Source organism: Hyaena hyaena, unplaced genomic scaffold, assembly GCF_003009895.1.
Source record: "Hyaena hyaena isolate Hyena2069 unplaced genomic scaffold, ASM300989v1 scaffold_752, whole genome shotgun sequence".
Lineage (NCBI taxonomy): Eukaryota > Metazoa > Chordata > Mammalia > Carnivora > Hyaenidae > Hyaena > Hyaena hyaena.
The window spans coordinates 563,683-576,971 of record NW_024081378.1 but is presented as its reverse complement, the minus strand read 5'-3'; the positions used below and the strand labels follow the sequence as shown (position 1 = coordinate 576,971).

Here is a 13,289-nt window from a genome sequence, read left to right as displayed (position 1 = left end):
GCTCACCTGTGCCCTCATAGTGAAAACAACCATGAAACACATATGAATGGTGGACATGGCTGTGTCCAAGGAAACTTTATTTACACAAACATCCTTCAGGTAGACTTGACCTGAGAGCCCTAGTGTGCTACCCCTGAGTTATGTTCATCACTCCCCACAAAAATCTTTACTTAGGGCTTTGAGATTTACTTCATTTTAAATTTTTTATTGATGTTGCTTATATTCCCTATCCCTTTTAGCTATTTCTAACTTTTTAGCTCATCCATAGTTTATGAAACATAAAGTACAGCATCTCCCACAATCTGTATAGATACCCAGCCATCTCTACACATCTCCCTTAGAATAATCCCCACTAATCTAAACAAATATAAAGTGGAGAGGGGAAGTAGAGCACAATGTCTTTAGCTTCTGTCAGCTTCTTGACTAACTAAATCTGCTTTGATTTCTAAAAAAGAGATTAAAAAGAATTTGTTCTCTTTTGAGTACCTGTTGGGTCTCTAGCAGTATGTTGTCTTTTAGACATGCAGCTGCTAGGCATGGCTACTATTGCTTAAATGTGGACAGGTCAAGAAGAGAGTTAGAAAAGCAAATACCCCAGAATGCCTGGGTGGCTCAGTCAGTTGAATGTCTGACTTCAGCTCAGGTCAAGATCTCACAGTTTGTGAGTTTGAGCCCCATGTTGGGCTCTGTGCTGACAGCTCGTAACCTGGAGCCTAGTTCACATTCTGTGTCTCCCTCTCTCTATCCCCCTCCCCTGCTCTCTCTCTCTCTCTTGCTCTCTCAAAATAAATAAACATTTTTTTAAAGATTAAAAAAATAGAAACAAATACCCAGGATATTTGTACGATAAAGCATCATAAAGTCAGTCAACAGAACTGAAGATAGGATGTCGCTGGATTACATGGAATGAGCATCCAACCAGCTAGTGTGTGTGTGTGTGTGTGTGTGTGTGTGTGTGTGTGTGTGAAAAATAAGGAGAGAAAAGGAAGAAGGAATACAGAGGGAAAGAAAGAGAACAATCATGCTGAACAACAAACATATGGTCACTAGCCTAAGGGCAGTGTACCATAGTCCATAGCATTTTTGAACACTAAGAAATGCTTCTTCTTGAGAGTTTTGGTCTATATAAATAAGTTAGAATATTTGAAGCCTGGAAACCTGGTTTAGGGCTAATTCTTAGGATGAAAAAAGGATCCTACAAACATTCATGGGCTTCACCATGTGCTAGGTTCCTTTCTAGGGGCTGGACGACTTGCCCACATTACCAGGGACTAACCAGTTCTGTGCAAGACAGACTCTCTCTGAGGACCACAGAAGCAAGTCCACAGGAGCCTTGCTAGGAAGGGGGTGGAGTTGAAGTGAATGTTGACAGGTAGCTAAAGCAGAAAAAAGGATCTCTTTTTTTTCCTCAGCCTCCAGAAATACCTATAATTCGTATTGAACTTTCCTCTCCTTGATTGCACACCACAGAGTTAGTGCCTATTTTGCCAATGGTAAGAGAAAATGAGGTTAGTAACAAGAGTATTCAGGAATACATTTTCTTGACATGGGAGACTTTTACATTTCTGGTTCCCATAGTGTTCAATGACGCATTGCCCTGTCTGTCTTCTCCCAGCCAAGTATTCTTCCCAGCTTTGGGCCACTTGCAGTTATTTGAATTAACTCTCTATCACATTCACACACCCATACACACAAATACAGGCACTAGTGCATGCTCAGTTTCAAACTCACAATCTAGATTGATTTAGAATTGTGCTGGCAGTGAATTACTAACTATGAGGGATACCTCTCTTATGTTTCCCTTGATAATAGTAAGTGCAATAGAGAATATTACTGACATTACTTGTTGTTAGAACATATAATAACAGTTGACCATGATTCAGCTTGAACATTTAAATATTGAAATCTTATAAGTCAAGTGCCAGCAGAGTAGAAGGAGTAGCATTCCCATAGCCCAGAAAGGAACACTCCCTGTAGGCTATGCAAATGCCCTCAGGGACATAAGGAGGAGGTATGGGGACAGTCCTGGTGTGGATATTTTGCTTGACAACATGGTTTGTCAAAGCACACCTGAAGGCCAAGTTCCAAGCAACATATTCCCTGTTTTCTTTTACCCTGGTCTCTCTAGATTTCTTAGAAAATCCACTATTGAAGTGTCTCCTTAAGAACCATGTTCCTGTTAGAAAGTAGAAATAAAAGGGTTGAAGAAATACCACAGGCCATCTCTGAGGCTGCTTGGAATATATTTTTGTTATTGTGGACGTCCGAGATAGAAAAAGACCTGGAAGGAAGGAAGCCAGTAAGGAATGCCAGGCCCAAACGTGCCTGTATCTGGACCATAGTCACGTGGGTCTCTTTTTGTCCACCAAGAGGACCAGATGTTGCATCCTTAATGTCATCACGGCTAACAGAAACTGACCATGTGCAGGTAGTGTTTTGTACATGCCATCATGCCTTGTCTTCCTTCAATCATCTCTTCACCAGGTGCAACAAAGAGCCTTCTACGGGATCCAAGAAAACACTCCATATGCCCTGAAGCACAGAAAGCCCCTGGCAAACATAAATATGCATTGTCCTCAAACTATAAGGATAGATTTAACTGTACCCTTTTGGCAGCCACGTTCTAAAATGTAATTTGCAATTTGGTGTTAAAGACAGTTCATCAAATGTAAGTTGTTGTGCGGTCCTTAAACAGAGGGCTGGTTGAGATACCCAAGAGGTCATCTGGCATGGCTGCAGTGCTGGCTACACTGCCAAGGACTCCTGACGGTGGAGCTCTCTGATGTTTTATGTCTGCTTGTTATCATTTCACCCTAATGTTTTGATGCCATCAGTGGTATTGTCTACTGTAGTTCTCTGTGTTTCTAATTAACATTTCTAAGTTTCCAGCAGCTTGAAACTCAGAAAAAAGTCTTAAAGTAAATCAGAACTTGAGGAGCTTGGGAAGAGATAGGAGCTCTTTTTCCTATCCCTCACTTTCAACTAGATATCATCTACATCCAAGTCAATAAACTGGAGAGTGATTCAAAGACTGCAAGAAAAACTCCACAACTAAATATAGAGAAGAAGCTACATCTGACCTTAGGAAGGTCGGAAAGGCATAGGGAGGCTACCCATAGGAGGAAGGGAGTCAGAGGAACAGAAGAGAGGGCATAGAAATGGGTCCTCACACCAGGGAGCTTGCATGGAAGACTAATCCCCATAATGTTTGGCTTTAAAACCAGAAGGACTGAAGTTTGTGAGTTTGTAAAACAGGTGGGACTTGGAACCTGATACTTTGGAGATCAGTTGACTTAGCACTAAAGGAGCCAGGATGGTGAGAGATAGCTGATTGCCACCTTTAAAGAGACAGCAGCCTTTGTGGGAAAGGCAATATAAAAATGACTACTTACAAAATGCTGTGAGCAAACAGGAGACAGATCTGTTCATACTGATTTCTGAGCATGTAGGGGGATGTCTTTGTGAACAAGGGAGCTACAGGCACCATTTTCCTCCTCTATCCCCCAAGATAAGAACAGAGACTCCTACTGGAGGTAGGGATGCACAGACACTTGCTACCTAACTCTCTACCAGTGTGCCAAGCCCACAAGTTCTCCTCAGGACTCCAAGTCTTCTGGTTTCAGTCCTGTGTTCAGGAAAAAAAATTGTTAAAACTTCGTTGGCACCCAGCTCCCAGGTGCACAGCTGCCGTCAAGCGCCACGTACCTCTGCCACACTTAGCTGTGTTCCCCTAGCTACTCTTAGCTTGCACCCCCAGATGCCAATGCATGCCGTGTGGAGCCTTGTTATTCTGCCCCTGCCCAGTCTGGTGATGATAGGCACTATCTCTCACCTTGTCGAACGATTCAACCTTGGCTGCTATCATGGGTTATGCACAGCTGCCATGTACACAGCCTAGGCTGAGTGGCTACCCTGCCACTACAATGGGCTAAAATTCCACACTGTACCCAGATGCACACTGCCAACCACCATCTGGTTTTGTGCCCAGCCTCATACTCCTGGCTGCCCTAGCACACAGCCCCTAGCCACGACAGAATTAAAGAGTATCCAGCATTTAAATAGTGGCCCAGTGCACATTTTTCTAACACTGCTGCCCTGCTCCCAAGATCCCTGGTGTGCATGCACAGCCAGAGTTGGCCTGCTGGTTCCCGTTAACACTACAGAGAGTGAGCACAACCCACAATAGGCAGAGAGTCAGTGCCGATGACTTCATGGAGGGGAAAAGTGGCTCAGACACAATACCAGGATGTAAGCAACACACAGGATGCTCTCCTGAAATATCACGTTCTGGTGCCGAGGGGACATTGCACTGCAGGGCACTCTAGAACTTCTTCATAAAATCACTATTTTTAAGAGAAGACACAGCTGACTTTTTAAACACAGGTAGACACAGAGAAGCAGACAAAATGAGGAAACAGAGAAATTTATCCCACGTGAAAAAAAAAAAAAAAAAAACAAGACAAGACCACAGCCAGAGATCTAAGCAATATGCAGAGTAACATCCCTGATCTAAAAATAATAATAATAAGTTTAAAGCAATGGCAATGAGACTCATTAGACTTGAGAAAAGAGTGGAAAACATGAGTGATATCCTTCCATAGAGGTAAGAAAAACGTTTTAGACATAAAGGGTACAATTAATTAAATAAGAAACATGCTTGATAGAATGAACAGCAGGCTTGAAAAAACAGGAATGAATTCATGACCTAGAAGACAAAGTAATAGAAAGTAATTAAGCTGAACAAAAGAGAGAGAAAAGAATGATGCAAAAGGTGAATAGATTTAGGGAACTAAGTGACTCCACTGAATGTAACATTTGTATTGTAGGAGTCTCAGAAGAAGAGAGAGAAAAGGGGGAATACAATTTATTTGAAGAAATAATAGGTGAAAACTTCCCAAGTCTGTGGAAGAAAACAGATATCTAGATTCAGGAGACACAGAGAAACCTCAGCGAAATCAAAAAAAGCAGATCAACACAAAATATATTGTAAATAAATGTGCTAATACAGTGATAAAGAAAAATTTTTTAAAAAGCAGGACAAAGGAAGGTATTAACTTACAAGGGAAAACCCATCGGGCTAGCATGAGATTTCTCAACAGAAACTTCACAGTCCAGAAGGGTGTACCATGATATATTCAAAATGCTGAATGGGAAATTCCTGAATCCAAAAATACTCTATCCAGATAAAGAGTTTTGCAGACAAAAACTAAAGGAGTTCATGACTACTAAACCAGCCCTGCAAAAAATAGTAAGAGTCTGAGTGAAAAGGAGAACCAAAAGTCACAATACAGAGGTAGGAAACATGGAAGCAGTAAAAATGAATATTTCCACACACAAAAAAATCAGGAAAATCACAAAAAAAAAGGTTATAAAGTGTGGTAATACAGACCTAAAATGTGGGGAGGAAAGGAGAAAAAAATGGGTTCAAACGTACATGATCATAAATTTTATATCTATATGCAGAAGATGTAATATGTAAATGTAACTGTATATCATAACCACTAATAAATATATAAAAAATAAAAAGAAAGAAATCCAAGTATATACTAAAGAAAATCAGCAAAACATAAAAGAGAGAAATACAGGAATCAGAGAAAATCTTAAGAAATAAACACAAAACAAGTAAAAAAAATGGCAGTAAATTCATATCTATCAATAATTAATTACCTTGAATGTAAATGGACTAAATGCTCCAACAAATGACTTAGGGTGGCAGAATGATTTTAAAAATGAGATCCACCTAAACACTGCCTATAAGGGACACATTTTAGAACTAAGGACACCTACAGATTGAAAGTGAGATGATAGAGAAATATATATCATACAAATAATGTCATAAGAAAGCCAGAGCAGCAATACTTATATTGGACAAAATGGATTTTAAAATAAAGACTGTAACAAGAGGCAAAGAAGCGCAGTATAAAATAAAGAGGACAACCCAGCAAGATGACATAACAATTGTAAATATTTATGCACTCAACATGAAAGCACCTAAATGCATAAAACATTTAAAAAGCAAACATAGAGGAACTAATTGATAATAATACAATAATAGTAGGGGACTTTTACATCTCACTTATATCAATAGACAGATCATCTAAATAGAATATCAATAAGGAAACAATGGTTTGAATGACACACCGGGGAAAAAAAGGGATTTAACAGATATATTAAGAATATCCTATCCTAAAACAATAGAATATGCATTCCTTTCAAGTGAACATGAAACATTCTCCAGAATAGATTACATCTTAGCCCATAAAACAAACCTCAACAACGTCAAGAAGATTGAATGATGCCATGTCTATTCTCTGAACACAATGCTATAAAATTAGAAATTAACCATATGGAAAAATCTGGAAAGACTACAAATATATAGAGAGAGGTTAAATAAAATGCTACTAAACAATGAATGGGTTAACCAGTAAATCAAAGATGATATTTAAAAGTACATGGAAACAAATGAAAATGAAAACATGATGGCCCCAAACCTCTGGGTTGTAGCAAAAGTGTTTCTAAAAGGAAACTTTATTTCTCATTGCCATGTAGTATTCCATGGTATAGATAAACCACATCTTCTTGATCCATTCATCTGTTGATGGACACTTAGGCTCTTTCCATGTTTTAGCTATTGTGGAGAGTGCTGCTATGAACATTGGGGTACATGTGCTCCTATGCCTCAGCATTTCTGTATCCCTTGGGTAAATTCCTAGCAGTGCTATTGCTGGGTCATAAGGGAGTTCTATTGTTAGTTTCCTGAGGAACCTCCACACTGTTTTCCAGAGGGGCTGTACGAGTTTACATTCCCACCAACTGGCCATGTGTAGCAACATGGATGGACCTTGAGGGTGTTATGCTGAGCGAAATAAGTCAGGCAGAGAAGGACAAATATCATATGTTTGCACGTATAGGAGGATTAGGAGGAACTTGATGGAGGAACAAGCGGGAGAAGAAGGGCGGAAATGGTGGGGGAAAGGGAGAGAGGCAAACCATGAGAGACTCTTGAATGCTGACAAAAACTGAGGACTGATGGATGTGGGGGGGAGGGGGAGATGGGCATGGAGGAGGGCACTTTGGGGATGAGCACTGAGTGTTATGTAGAAACTAATTTGACAATAAACTATTTGTAAAAAAAAATAGATAAATAAATAAAAATAAAAAAAAGAAACTAATTTGACAATAAACTATTTGTAAAAATAAATAAATAAATAAATAAATAAAAAATAAAAAAATAAAAAAATAAAATAAAAGGAAACTTTATAGCATTACAGCCTTATCTCAAGAAAAATCTCAAATAAATAAGTAACCTTGTACCTAAAGGAGCTAGAAAAAGAACACAAAACAAAACCTAAACCCAGAAGAAGAAATGATAAAGATTAGAACAGAGTTTTGAAAAGACACATGCACCCTAATGTTTATAGCAGTGCTATTGACAATAGCCAAAATGTGGGAAGAGCCCAAATGTCCATTGACAGGTGAATATATATTTAAACACACACAACGGAGTATTACTCAGCAATCAGAAAGAAAGAAATCTTGCCATCTGCAACTACGTGGATGGAACTAGATGGTACTATGCTAGTGAAATTAGTTAGAGAAAGACAAATATCAAATGACTTCACTTATATGTAGAATTTAAGATACAAAACAGATGAACATAAGGGAAGGGAAGCAAAAATAATGTAAAAGCAAGGAGGGGGACAAACATAAGTGACTCTTCAGTACAGAGAACAAACTGAAGGTTGCTGGAGGGATTGTGGATGGGGGTATCAACTAACTGGGTAAGGGGTTAGGATGAGTACTGCATGTTATACATAGGGGATGAATCACTGGAATCAACTCCTGAAATCATTATTGCACTATATACTAACCAACTTGGATGTAAAATTTTTTTTTAATTAAAAAAAATAAATAAATAAAAGTAAAAATAGAGTTTAGAGCTGAAAAAAATGATATAGAAACTAAAAAGATAATAGAACAGATCAATGAAACCAAAATCTGGTTCTCTGAAAAAAATCAATAAAGCTGTTAAACCTCTAGCCAGACTTATCAAGAAAAGAGAGAGAGAGAGAGCGAGAGAGAGAGAAGACTCAAATAAATAAAATCACAAATGAGAGAGGAGAATTAACAACACCACAGATATACAATCATAAGGTAATATTATGAAAAACTATATGCCAACAAATTGGACAACCTACAAGAAATGGATAAATTCCTAAAAAAAAAACATGTAAATACACAAAACTGAATCAAGAAGAAGTATAAAATTTGACCAGAATGATAAATAGCAAAGAAATTGAATCGGAAATTTAAAAACTCCAAGAAACAAAAGTCCAGGACCAGGTGGTTTCACAGGCAAATTCTACCAACATTTAAAGAAAAGTTAACACCTATACTTCTTAAAATATTCCAAAAAATAGAAAAGTAATGAAAACTTCCAAATTCCATCAAAAAAAAAAAAAAAAAAAAAAAAAAAAAAAAAAAAAAAAAAAAAAAAAAAAAAAAAAAAAAAAAAAAAACACCTACAGGCAAATATCCCTCATGAACATAGATGCAAAGATTCTCAGTAAAACCCTCGGAAACTGAATTCAATAACATCTTTTTAAGAAACCATTTACGTGATTAAGTGGATTTTATTCCAGGTTGAAAGCTTGGTTTAATAGTCACAAATCAATCAGTATGACATCATATCAATAGGAGAAAGAATAAGAACCCTATGATTGTTTCAATAGATGCAGAAAAAAACATTTGATAAAGTACCACATCCATTTTGGATAAAAACCCAATGGGGCACCTGGGTGGCTCAGTCAGTTAAACATCCAACTTTGGCTCAGGTATTGATATATTTATATATATTTATAATATATATATATTAATATTGAGATATTTGTATATAATATATACATTTATATTGAGATATTTATATATAAATATAGATAGGTATCTGTATATTATATATATGGTAAAGCTGTAGTAATCATATATATATATTTATAATATATATTATAAAGCTGTAGTAATCAAAACAGTATGGTACTGGCACAAAAATAGACACATAGATTAATGGACAGAATAGAAATCCTGGAAATGAACCCATAATTATATATTCAATTAATCTTTGACAAAGCAGGAAAGAATATCCAAAAGGAAAAAAGTCTCTTCAAGAAATGCTGTTCTGAACACTGTTGGGAAAACTGGATAGCAACATACAAAAGAAATTGGAACAATTTCTTACATCCTACGCAAAAACAAACTCAAGATGGATTAAGGACCCAAATGTGAGATCTGAAACCATAAAAATCCTAGAAGAGAAAACAGGCAGTAGCATCTTTGACATTGGCATAACAACCCTTTTTTCCAGATATGTCTCTGAGGCTTGGGATACAAAAACAAATATAAACTATTGGGGCTACATCAAGATAAAAAGCTTCTGCACAGTAAAGGAAACAATTAGCAAAACTAAAAGGCAACCTACTGAGTGGGAAAAGATATTTACCAATGATATGTCCAATAAAGGGCCAGTATTAAAAATATATAAAGAATTGATATAACTTAACACCTCCCAAAAAATAATAACCCAATTTAAAAATGCCAAAGACATGATCCTTAAAATAAATAATTGATAAGCTGAACTTCTGCATTATGAAAGACAATGTCAAGAGAATGAGAAGATGAGCAACAGATTAGAAGAAATGTTTGCAAAAAATACATCTGATAAAGGAATGTTATCCAAAAAATACAAAAACTTAAAACTCAACAGTAAGAAAACAAACAACTTGATGGAAAAATGGGTCAAAAGCCTTAACAGTCACTTCACCATAGAAAATACACAGATAAGTCTATGAAAAGAAGTTTCATGTCATATCCCATTAGGGAAGTGCAAATTAAAACTATGAGATACAAGTATACATCTATTCTGGCCAAAATCCAGGCCACAGACAACACCAAATACTGACAAAGATGTGGAGCAACAGAAACTTTCAATCATTGATGGTAGGAATGTAAAATGGTATAGAGACTTTGGAAGACAGTTGGGTGCTTTCTTATAAAACAAAACATATTCTTATCATACTGTCCAGCAATTGTGCTCCGTGGTATTTATCCAAAGGATTTGAAAACTGGTGTTCAGACAAACACCTATCCATTGATATTTGTAGCCATTTTATTCATAATTGCCAAGCTTGTAAGCAACTGAGATGTTCTTCAGTAGGTGAAAGGATAAACAGACTGTAGTGCATCCACATGGATGGAATGGAATATGATTTAGTCCTAAAAAGAAATGATCTCTTAAGCCATGAAAAAAAAAAATAGAAGATTCTTAAATGTATATTACTAAGTGAAACAAGCCATTCTGGAAAAGCTATATACATTGTATGATACCAATCACAAGCCAAGACCAGGGTATTCTGAGTCACATATATGACATTTTGGGAAGGGCAAAACTATAGAGACAGTAAAAATACCAGTGATTTTCAGGGGTTAGGTGAGAGGGAAGTATGAATAGGCAAAACATAAAGGATTTTTCGGGTACTGAAACAATTCTGTATGATACTATAATGATAGATACATGTCATTATACACTTATACAAACCCATAGAATATATAGCATCAAGAGTGAATTCTCACAGAAACTACATACTTTGGGTTATTATGATGCATTGATGTAGGTTCATCATTTGTAACAAATATACCACCATGGTGGAGGATGTTAATAATATAGGGGCAGGGGATGCGTGTGTGGGATAGAGGGTATATGGGAAATCTCTATACATTCCTCTCAATTTTGCTATGAAACTTTAACAGCTCTTAAAAAATAGAATATTGGGACACCTGGGGGGCTCTGTTGGTTGAGCAACCAACTTCAGCTCAGGTCACGATCTTGCAGTTTGTGAATTCAAGTCCCATATCAGGCTTACTGCTGTCAGCCTGTCAGCACAGAGTCTGCTTCATATCCTCTGTCTTCCTCTCTCTGCCACTCTTCTGCTTGTACTCCCCCCAAAATAAATAAATAATTTAAAAATCTTTTAAAAACCCAACCTGTATACTTTCCAAATAAATGAATTAGAAGATTAAACATAGGTTTCTTAGTTATTAAACCAGCTTCATTTCAAATTTCCCCAAATATATTTAACCTTGAATCCAATTGAAACACTCATATTTCTTGATGGGACATGCCTCCCTTCTTTCACTAAATAGCCTTTGGAACCCTCAGTCACTGATATTGGGACCCCATCAGGGGTGCATGAAGGGCTTTGCAGACCCTGATGACAAAGAAAGATGTCCTCACCTTCCTTCTGAGGAAGGGAGCATTGGTCAGTAAGAGAGCTTCAGAGGGATTGAAGTACCCTCTCTGCCTGCCACCTCTTCTAAAACAAAACAAAACAAAACAAAAAGATCAAATGCTGTGCTCAGATATTAGAATCAGTTGTATATAAAGGTAGCTATATTAGCTATAGCATGGAAATAAATGTATGTTGGTGGGAAGGCAGGTCTCAGATTTCTGTTTTGTATTTCTTTCCATTTACTTCATTTTTTATTGTTGTAGATAAGTCTGCCAGTTCTAGCTAATGTTTATCCTATGTCAAATTTACCTGATGCGAATATTTCTTTAAAGAGAAGCAGCCAGCATTTTTAGTTATCTCCTTGCAGGGAAAGGTTAGGAATCTTGGCGGGGGGGTGGGGGTGGGGGGGAAGAGTGGTCAGCAAGCCTGCATGTTCCTAGTGGCTTCTGAGCCCTCTGGCTTCTCTTTATTTCTCTAGCTCATTATTGGGCATACTTACTGACTTTGCTATTCTTGCAAACATGCTGCATCTCCCCAGGCAACTTTGACAAGGCCTGACACAACTCAACACTCCACACGTTAGGTATGTGAGATGCACCCTACCTGGGTATTCTCCAGAAAGCACATGTAGGGAGGAGTTGCACATGGACTGAGGAACAGAAGAATAGAAGGATTTGGTCTCTCTGTCTTTATGCTTTGTCCCACTCTTGCTCTAATTTCATAAGAGTGAGGCCCTCTCATGTACTTCTGTACTGTGTTTCCTAAGGGCTAGGGTTAAAAGGGGACAAGAGTCTCTCTCTCTCCCAGACGTACCTCTTTCTTGCCATTTAATCTTTTCTATGCATCTGCAAACTTTGACCTTCATCAAGATTCCTAAGTCTAATCTTAACAGGTGCTTCTAAACTTCTCTCACAGCATCTTAGAACCCTTCCTTGTGATTAACTGGCAAAGACTCTACTCATCTGATGCTGTGTTATTAAACAAATTTGCAGAACTTGTGTGGGAGAATTGGTGTCCGCTCCCTAGGCATGAATCACAAGCCAAGTCCAGGGTATTCTGAGACAGTTATGTCCAGAGTGTGGACCTGCAACGACTGGTCTGTGAGAGAAGAATGTGGGCAGTGACTCTCTATGAGGACATGTGGATTGTGTTTTTTCTAGTCCTAGGAAAGGATTCTGCTAGGCCATGTCCTCTCTCTCCTGGGAGCTGGTGAATATCTGCATATTGTTACCTAGGACTAGTGGCTCAAATTAAAAGTAATTTATATGCATATGCTATTTTTTGATCTATGTTTACTGGCTGTAGCAAAGATGAAAGTGTGTCCTCAGTCACATTTACACACAGCTTAATGAATTGAGGGGATTGGCTAGGATTAACCTACACTGTATCAAGATTATCCTCTGTCCTCTGCTTTACTGATATTCTTGTGTGGTGTTTGCTCATTTGCAGCATTTTACAAATAAGACTGGCACAGGCTGGCCATCCTGTAGGTGACAAAAACTAGGGAAGGTGGATACTGGGCCAAACATGAGTGAAAAACACACATGAAAACAAAAAAAAATCATGAGTGCAGACCTCTGGATGCTTGAGTTTGGAAACACATATTAGGCAATAGAGCTGGTGATAATTAGATGCACAAAGGTGAAATTTACAGAGACTTGAAAGGAGAAAAAGGAGGGTCTGCAGCAAGCAGACACCTTTGGAGACAGTATAAACTAGACAGGCTTTCAGCTCACTGTTGCTACTTGGGAGCACAGGGGTCCTTCTGCAGAGCAAGCTAGAGCCCAAAGGGGTGGGGGTTCAACATTCACACAAATAGCCATTGCTCTGGATGCACTCCTAGAGGCAGAAGCTACTTTACTCCTGAGGATCACCTTTTCTGACATTTATTCCATCAATGGGTTTTCAAGAAGAATCCACCACACGTTTACCAAACCAACTATTAGGGACCAATTGTTAGGCACAAATGCTCAGAGAACTTGGAGGTGGGCTCATGCTGTGACTGAT

General features: G+C 37.9%; 1 protein-coding gene and 1 long non-coding RNA gene across 2 annotated transcripts in view; both read left to right on the top strand.

Moving 5' to 3' along the window:
- Window positions 1-2,633, top strand: part of LOC120220991 — a 72,221-nt gene extending 69,588 nt beyond the window's left edge. The window contains exon 3 of the long non-coding RNA XR_005525704.1: window positions 2,129-2,633. This is a non-coding gene — a long non-coding RNA (uncharacterized LOC120220991). The remainder of the gene's footprint in view (window positions 1-2,128) is intronic.
- GABRG3 (gamma-aminobutyric acid type A receptor subunit gamma3) overlaps window positions 1-13,289 on the top strand; it is a 729,891-nt gene that overhangs the window by 261,294 nt on the left and 455,308 nt on the right. The gene's annotated exons all lie outside the window — the stretch shown is intronic.